The sequence below is a fragment of the Vigna unguiculata genome, chromosome 6 (genome assembly GCF_037176805.1).
Source record: "Vigna unguiculata cultivar grain cowpea cultivar isolate G323 ecotype 2 chromosome 6, ASM3717680v1, whole genome shotgun sequence".
In the NCBI taxonomy this organism is placed as follows: Eukaryota; Viridiplantae; Streptophyta; class Magnoliopsida; order Fabales; family Fabaceae; genus Vigna; species Vigna unguiculata.
The window spans coordinates 24,528,826-24,538,176 of NC_140797.1; the positions used below are offsets into that span (position 1 = coordinate 24,528,826).

The window sequence follows — 9,351 nt, forward strand, 5'->3', positions numbered from 1 at the left end:
AATAGTGTAACCCAGAAACATATTTCGGATGATGAAAGTGTTGAAGTTGATAAATGAGTGGTCACTTTTATTTTTGTGTACTTCAAAGACCAATGCGAAATGTTGCCAAAATTTTATCAAATTTATGATATTACACTTCTTCATATACATGTTGATGAATCCACCCCAAGACTTATAGCTTGGGCAACACCTAGGCCTCATTCTTTTTATTTGTTTGTTTTTAAATTCTTAAATAATTGTATAGAATAGTGTTTAGTGGTGTAACTAGCAAATGTTTGGGTTGTATTTAGGCCCAAGATATTTTCTTCTTTATTTTCCTTTGTAAATATGTTGGGTCAAGTAGTTGGAAGAATGATGATTCTAGCACGAACACAAAGCCAACAATTGTGTTGATTGTTTGGGTCAAAGCTTCACATCTTCGCACAACCCAATTCATCACTAAGCATCAACACATGAACATGTTTCCAGTAGCGTATCACTTGTGGGCTTTAACTTGAAGTTGCAGCCCATACTCCAGTTTTCAACCTTTGCCTCCTACATGAGTTTGGGCCATAAAAACAAAACTAGACTCCAAAGGCAACATAACCAATAGATCCTCCAACATCTCAAGCAACCCATTTCTTTACCAAGTCAGATTGACCTATGTGTAAGACCCGTGAAAATTAATTAATTAAATAATTAATTAATAAATGCGAGTAGAAAGAGCCTTTATGGCATTAATTATTGTTTGATGTGATGTGGAAAAGTACTAGCTTAAGTGATTGAGAGTACTTTGATTGTGTGAGAGGACTTGGGTTCGAGTCCTATGTATGCCAATTATGTGTTGTTTGGTTTATTATTATTTTGTTTTGGTAATGTAATTGTGAATGGTGAGTGATAGTATAATCATAAGATTTTAATGGTTATCACAAAATGTGATTTGGCATAGTGGTTATGCTTTGCTTTTCTGAATGGAAGGTCACGGGTTTAAACCTTGATGGACATAAAGTAAGTCTTATTTTTGCTAAATATTAGTTGTGGTTTGAATATGAAGAGGCAAAGAAAACCTAGCAGGGTAACCATGAGGTGCCGAAAAATCACCAACTAAAGGACTTGAATAGCAATTAAGCCACACTAAATCCAATTTCGTTTTTTTTTTCATTAACCCACTTTAAGGCACTTATAAAAGGAAAAATTTAAGGGGGAATAAGGTTTCTGCAGTTTGGTTAGTTCACCTATAGAGAGGAGCACAAAATTGAGGGTGAGAGGTGAGATTTTTGGGTGTGCAAGGGGCTGAATTGAGCGAGAGTCCGAGGCAAATCATTGGTGAACCAAGGAGTCCCATTTTCTTCCCAATTTCAAGCAAGCATTCAGGTTAGGGGAGCTGTCCTTGTGTGTTTAAATTGACTGAGTTGTGTTATGGTTTTGGACCAATGTTGTTTCAATTGGTTTCTGTTGGCATGTAATTCATGTATTATGTGCAGCAATTGAGAATTGGAGTGGTTTGAGGTTGGGTGCACAATTATGTTATACATTATATGTTTTGGGATGGGGGTTTTGATATTGCAGATTAATTGATGATTGTATACTCGAATTTTGGTTGTCCATATGTTTAGAAAGCATGATTCTGTGTTCTGCTTGCCATTACATTGTGTTGGTACCGATTGAATGTTATTGTGGTATATTTTTGGGTTTGGTTTGGCATTGTTCTGGGTAAATTGCGTGTGTGACAGAGAGGGACTCTACAGGTCTCGCCCAAGCGAGTCTATCTCGTCTAAGCGAGAGTTGTAGAACCTTGTTTCTGGTTTGGTTCGCGCTGCTCACTCAGGTGACCTGGTTCAGGGTTGAGCGACACCTAGTCTCGCTTAGGCGAGAATGGCTCGCCTAAGCGAGGTCGCGAGGAAACCTGGATGTTCTAAGCACGATTTCTCGCCTAGGCGAGAGGTTTTGGGGTTCTGAGCGACAGGCATGCTCGCTTAGGCGAGAATGGCTCGCCTAAGCAAGGTCGCGATGAGAATTGATGTTTGTTTGATTGAATCCTCGTTTAGGCGAGGTGTGTGTTATTTTGAGCGATGGTATGGCTCGCCCAAGCGAGAGGATCTCGCCTAAGCGAGATAACGTGATGATGCCACTATTTTAAGCTCGCTCAAGCCAGGTGAACTAGCCTAAGCGAGGCTAAGGGCTTAGCTTGGGCGAGATTCCCTGGCTTAAGAGAGTTTATGCAAATTGCCATGTTTGTGTGTGCTTGCGTGTGTTGGTTTGGCTACTTTTTCCTAAGTATAGGAAGTATATGCATGTGGTGTGGTGTTTGGGCTTGAAGGACTAAGTCCAATAGGGGTTTGGGATGTGCTTGATGGTTGGACGCATGATGGGCATGGAACTGGTTGAGTTCCCGTCGGCTACTAATGACGAGGAGTCCTTAGTATGGTGATTACATGCGTCGGGCGCACGATGGGCAAGGAACTGTTATGTTCCCGTCGGCTACTATTGGGCGAGGAGTCCATAGTATGGTGATTGCGTGCGTGTCAGGGTCCAAGTTGAGAAGACTTGGATGTTTTACTACAGATGAGGAGTCTGTAGGGCAGGACTATGAGCATGATGGGCTCATAGGGTTGGACCACGAATGGGTTAGTTTCGTGGGAGCACAGTGAAGTCCCAAGACCTAGTTCATGTATATGACTCATGAAGGACTATGAGATCATGGTTGGGTAATTTGAAAACAATAAAATATTTAGTCATGTTGTTTTTGGGATGGGTGGCATATTTATTTCATGTATCTTTTTATATATTGTGCATATCTCACCCTTTCTGTGTGTGTGTGGCGATGATCGGATAACTCGTTATCCGGGAGCAGATGATTTGACAGGTGGGCCAGGAGATGCTTAGACTTGGAGCGAGGGATAGCATGGGATTTTGTATATATGTTATTATTTTGGTTTTGAGATAATTATGTAACCTTTTTAGAGCCATTTGACTATTATTTCCGTTTATAACTTATGGACTCCTGTTTTTATTACATGTGTATTAAAGTTTTAAATTTTCCGTGTTTTTGTGAAATGACATTATGTTAAATGAGGTATTTATTTTTATTTCCTATTTTATTTAATTAAAAATTAGTAATATTCCTTAGGGATGTTACACTATGCATCCTCATCCAACCCCTAGGGTTCATCATTCTTTTTCTTAGTTGATAAGGTTCCTTTTCCACTATAGGGCCACTACCCTTTGTTTCTGTTAGGGATCCTTTGATTAGGGTTTCTTCTCTTCACGATTGCCTTCCCCTATAAAAGGTAGATAATTTTTTTTGTAAAGCTTAGCTTTCATTAATGAGAGTGATTGTTATCCCCGTTTCTCAGAGCTTACATTTATCTTCTAATTAAGCTTTCGCTCCTAGGGTTTCCTAAATTGTGAGAGTCTGAGAGGCTCCACTGGTGGAACGAGAATGTGTTCCGCCGCCAATTCATCTTTTGATGCAAGTTCATCGATTTCCACCGAAGGATCAACATTTGACGCCCTTGCGAGGATTTTCCATCGAAATGAACTCAGATATGGAGATTCTTTGCGAAGTGTTGTTCATCACATGTTAAAGAATTATGAAAACTATTTTTTCGAATGGGTAGAGTCTCACCTCGTGAAAGTTAAAAGTTTGAGAATGATGGAATTTGTTACGAATGTAGTATGGATCAAAGCTAGATGGATCAACGTCGCATCAGCCAAGAGTATGAAAAAGGACTTTCTTAGTTCTAGCAATATGCTCAATAACACACAATATATGTTAACATAATACATTATTGTGCTTGTGTTTGTTGTCTAAATCAAATACGTCAGGGGTTGGGGATAATGCGTGATCATCTATTCATTTTCGGTATAGTCAGGAGTTATACGAGAGCAGATGGTCGTATATATGTTGAACGAGCACAAAAGTAAGGATCAAGAGATGGACAAGACTAGTAGATGTTTGGGGCAAAATTAGAGTTTTCTTCCATTGTTATTTTATTTTCTTCAATTTTGTCAAGTGAATAAAAGTACTATGATGTAAGGCATGGAATTATTTTTATTTGAGATTTAAATAAAGTGTGACATTTTTTTCTAGTAATTATTTGAGATAGGTTTATTCATTTAGTTATGTACCTTTGGAAAAAAAAATAGTGTTACAATCCTAAATGTTTTTGAAACTTTATTGAGGCTAGCTCGTGGGCCGAACACTGGTGAGATAACATATGGTAGCTACTACATAAACAATTGTTGTTTATATTCAAGGGAAGACGACAAAAGTATAGTTCAAAATAGTAGGGTTATGCTTCAAGTTATGATAGGATATTCTAGTATTTCCATATGTTTACTTAAAATAGATCTAATGTTTAATATGTTTACTTAATTCATTAACATATAATATGTTTATTTCTCGCAACAAAATTTTGACATTCCAAGCTCGGAAGGTGTTATCTCACATAACCACCAGATGGAGGGACTTCGAGACTTTCCCAACATGGGAATATGCATTCGAAAACAAGAAAGATGACACTCCTTGTATTAAGTATACCAAATAACTAAGGAGGAATGAATGCAATTTCGGCCTCTAGAGAGTATAGGGAATGAGAGGTTTGTTTCTTAAATTTATTATATAATCACACAAGTCATACACTATGATATATAGTTATTAATTTATGTTATGTATGACAGAGCAAAATGATAGCAACCCAGGAAAGACAGAAGCTTAATGATGCATCCTATGTACTTTCGGAAGGTGGTTATGCATTATTGGAGAAACATTTGAGAAAGTCTCATGCAACGACTTTAGGACTTCAGTCCCTTAACCTAATATCTACACTTCCTAGGTACGAGATGTGGAAGGCTGCTCGGACTAAATTTGATGGGGACATGACATCACAATCAACTCAAATGATATATGAAAAAATAGTTCCCAATACGAACATAGTTCGTAACGTCTCAAGACTACCAAACCCGTCGGCTACTACCGAGGAGGGCAATCTTCTTGACCCATCCGTACGAGCCACAACTCACACACTCACACCAGCAACACTCGCCAACCCGAGCTCCAACTCAAGGGTTCCTTATGTTCATCTACCATCCCAAGCCACAACTCAAGGATGCCATTCTGAGCCACAACTCAAGGAACACTCCAACAAGCCCACCTTTAAGGTATCACCAAAGCCTTGTAGACCACGCACATCTCAAGCAACAAGTCTAATGATCATGTATTACCGCTTGATGCTGCTTTAGAGCCACCAGGCACCATGCGCCTCTAAAAACCCCATCTCTGCGGGGTATCGCTTGGCGGGACGTCTCTCATCGCCAGGTGCCAAGCGCCATAGTGGCCTTCTGAAATTGTAACTATCGCCTAGCGGTTCAAACCTCACTGCCAGGCGCTACACCAGTACTGCGTAATATTGGTTTGGTCACAACAGTGCATAGATCATAACACATATCAACCTTTATTAGTTAAGCATACCATCACTTAGATTTACTTTCACTCAACCATACTACTATTAGTTGAATCAGTCCCATCAAGTTTGTTTATTCATCCCAATTTCATTCCTCCTCATCACAACAGTGCCCTTTGTACCTTTATCATTTGAAACCATACCTCTTTCAAATTCAATTCCAAGCTAAGCCTAGTCATAGTATCTCTAATCACAATAACCTATAACTCTTAACAGAATAGAATTCAAATCTTATTCTCCACTTGGTGGAGCTCCAAAGGTGCATGAAGAGCTCCATGGCAGCGGAAATGGATGAAGGAATGGAGGCAAGTTGGAAGGAACTTGCAAGCAATGGAAGGTGGCTAGAGGTAGAGAGAGGAAATCTCTAGAAAGTGGTGACTCTCAAAGGAAATAGAGGGAGGAGTGCTCTCAACTCAAGTTGCATCTATTGCATAAAATTTCAAGAGTGTCTACAAATGAGTGAAATTTTGGCTTTTATATGAAGCCATTTACACATGAGAAAGGAGAGCCATTGGATGGAGTGGGCCTTGATCTTGGCCCTTAGATGAAGCTTGGAGAATGAGGCTCGATCTTGGCCATTGGATGATGCCTTGGAAAAAGAGGAAGCATTCCTAACCCTTGTATGCTTTGGATCCATGAGGTGTAGGAAGAAGTGTTGACTTCCATTTAGTCCACCTTGGCTCTTTTGATAGCTCATGGCCAAATCTCCTATTGGGCTTAGTCAAGTACAATTTTATCAATTGAACTACTCATTGTTTGACTTATTATTCTAAAAAGCAAAGCCTAAACAATGGGCCAATATTATTGCTATTATATTGCTCTTTGAGACACCTCTTCAAATCTTCACATCTTCTTTGGCCCATGTGAAGAGTATGAGAAGTCCATGTGGGTTTGGGCCATCTTGAATGAAGCCCAATTGGATCTTTTTGAGCATGCTCCTTGTTATTGGGCCTCTTGATGGGCTTGGGCTTGAAGGTGAATGTGGGCCATGTATTGGGCCTTGAGCATGATTTAGGCCTAGGCATTGACCCAAGCTATAAGCCTTGTTGGGATCACATCACCACTTCTCTGATTACCCCTTCTAGTAACTCTCCTGCAATCCATCATACACATCAACCCTTAACCATATGATTCCCTTATAACCTCAATGTATGCAATTCTATATGGTTACTCAATCCTAGGTCCCTTTCTGTAGTTAATTACCCCATATAATACGCAAATGGATCCCAAAATGAACCCTACGGACCCAACCGCTTGTTGCCCACACAATGCACAACAAAGTGCCTTCTGCACTGGTCGAGCGCTTGACGGTAGTTTAAGAGCCACCACGCGGTGCATAGAGTTCTGGAGATTTTCCAGGAATCCCCTGCACCTACGCGAACCCAGATTCTTCCTTACCATTCATTGGCTATTTCCTCAACACAACCATTAATCCCAAGTGCAATTATACAACACACACCCAATTCACTGCAATTCAGACACCCATAAGACTCGAATCCAAGTCCTTTCATAACAACTAAGTACTCTCAACCATTTGAGCTAGTACTTTTTTATGTCATAACAATTAATATTTAATGTTATAAAGGCTCTCATTATCTACATTTATTAATTATTTATTTATTTAATTAATTAAATTTCGCAGGTCTTACAGCAAGAGACTCAAGGTTTATTTGTTCCTCGTGGTCAAGACAATATACTCACAATGACCATTGGAAGACTTGAGCACCCAATTCATGTGCATGTTATTGGAGGTTCATTTGGACTTTGAGATTACTTCAGTCCTCCACAAAGAAGTAACGAATCCTTGAGTTAGGAGGTCATAAGGAAGATGGAGCTCCAATTTGAAGAAAGAAAGATTTTGTAGGGTTGAGATAGGTTTAAAATTCATTTCTTAAAACATGGTACCATAGTCACGGGTTAGGGTCTATCCTAGCGAAAATTTGTTGTTTGTTGAGTTTATTGTTCCACTTGTTATCATACTGTTATCAGACAACCCATTAATATCTAGTCACATGTTCGAGATGTATACCTCGGTATAAGGGGAGTATGTTGGAAGTCCCGCATCGCATCAAGTAAAGATAAAGTCAATTTAAAGTATATATAGGTGTAAACTTTACCTTTCAAAAATCGCTTAATATAATTGAGTTAAACTTAAAATTTAGTTTTTAACCGTTACCAATTAAAAGTTGATTGCTAATTACTTTGTGATTAAGACTTTAGGTAACATATGCTTTTTATCATAATTTTATTTGTTAAATATTTTTGTAACGGATTTAAACTTTAGCGACAAAAAATATGACTTTTAAAATGTATTTTTTTATAGAGTATATGCGTGTTTATGAATTAATGTAAAAGAGACAAATAATAATAAATGATGAATATTAAATAAAAGCGTTATTGAAGTGGAGATGATGAAATCAAACTAATACCGGAAGAGTCAAACTTCACTAACTATATCATAAATTAATTAAAAAAAAAAAACAGTTACGAAACATCCAATACTATATATATGGTAGAGATGGAGCAAAAGATGAAAGAATACATTGCTCTGAAATCAAAATAAGATGAAGGCCATCGCTTCAATTTTCATGGTGATGCTACTTCTTTCAACCAGCATTGGTACGTTTTGGTTTGTAGTCACTGATTTATTACTTATGTTTGTTTGAGCAAAGGTGGTTTGAATATTGAATGTGGTCTGTGTTGTGCAGAAAATGAAGGAGCATTGAAAATAGTGGAAGGAACAAGGGTTGAGAAAACGTTGTACGAGATTTGCGTAGAAATAATGTACAAACAATGTCAAGACAATGACAAGTGTTTCACTGTTTGTCGCAAGAAATATGGCAACTTAGCAAGTGGTGTATGTAATTACAAAGAAGAATGTGTATGTCGTCACCCTTGTTAAGTCTTTCGTCTTCTTCCAATAACAATTTCAATCTTCGTATGTAAATTAGTGTTGGATCCTTCAAATAAAATTACTCCTTTTTATATTATATTTATGCTTCTAGTTTTCTATTTCTTTTAACTTCTCATCATCCACTTCTCATCAAGTATCCCAACTTATCTCTATTATACAAGTTATTGTTTTGGATTTTAATTTAATCTTTACTTGTTTCGTTGGGTCTTGTTGTTTTTAAAATCTTTTTTTAATTTTTTTCTCAAATACAAAAGAATGACAATACAATAGTGTGATCTTCATTTTCGAAATAAAAATTTATTACACATTTTTCTTCTTGATTTCAAGTATTAAAAAATTAATTATATTTGTATAAATATTAAATAAAAGTATCATAATATTTAGATATGTAAAATAACTATAGTAAAAAATAAAGATATTGAATGTGTGTCTTATAAATAATTAATAAAATTATGGTAAAAAGAAAAGTTAACATAAGTTTATAAGTTTGTTAGATTATCCAAAATTAAAAGTATTTTAATAATTTAAGACGAAAATGTGAATGAGGTCCAAATGAGTGTTATTGAAACAAATATAAGAACAAAGCCATGTACATATTTATTACTGTCCCTTAATATAATTTAAAAAATTGAATATCAAGATCATGTTTTATCTAATTATTAACAAAAATATATATTTGCAATGCAAAAAATGTATACTTTTATTATCATGGCCAAGATTTTTTTGGATTTTATTTTTTATATCACGTTAACGTATTTTAAGCTCTTATAAGACTTCGTGATCAATGTGATTTCTCTTATAAGCTCTTATTCAATGTTTAATTTTAAGTATTTCTAATCATAATTCAATTTAAATTAAATGGTTAAATATGTTTATAATATCTAAATTTATGAGCAAAATTGAAATTTCTTTATATGCTCACTTGAAACGTTAACTTAAATCGTTGTTTAATAGATTGACAAATTTTAAAAGTTTGAGGACTAAACTATACAA

The 9,351-nt window shown here is 36.6% G+C and overlaps 1 long non-coding RNA gene across 1 annotated transcript; it reads left to right on the top strand.

Moving 5' to 3' along the window:
* Positions 1-7,974: 7,974 nt before the first annotated feature.
* Positions 7,975-8,434, top strand: LOC114186706 (uncharacterized). The gene is made up of 2 exons (XR_003605131.2): positions 7,975-8,063; positions 8,153-8,434. It is a non-coding gene; the product is annotated as an uncharacterized LOC114186706 (long non-coding RNA).
* Positions 8,435-9,351: the final 917 nt, after the last annotated feature.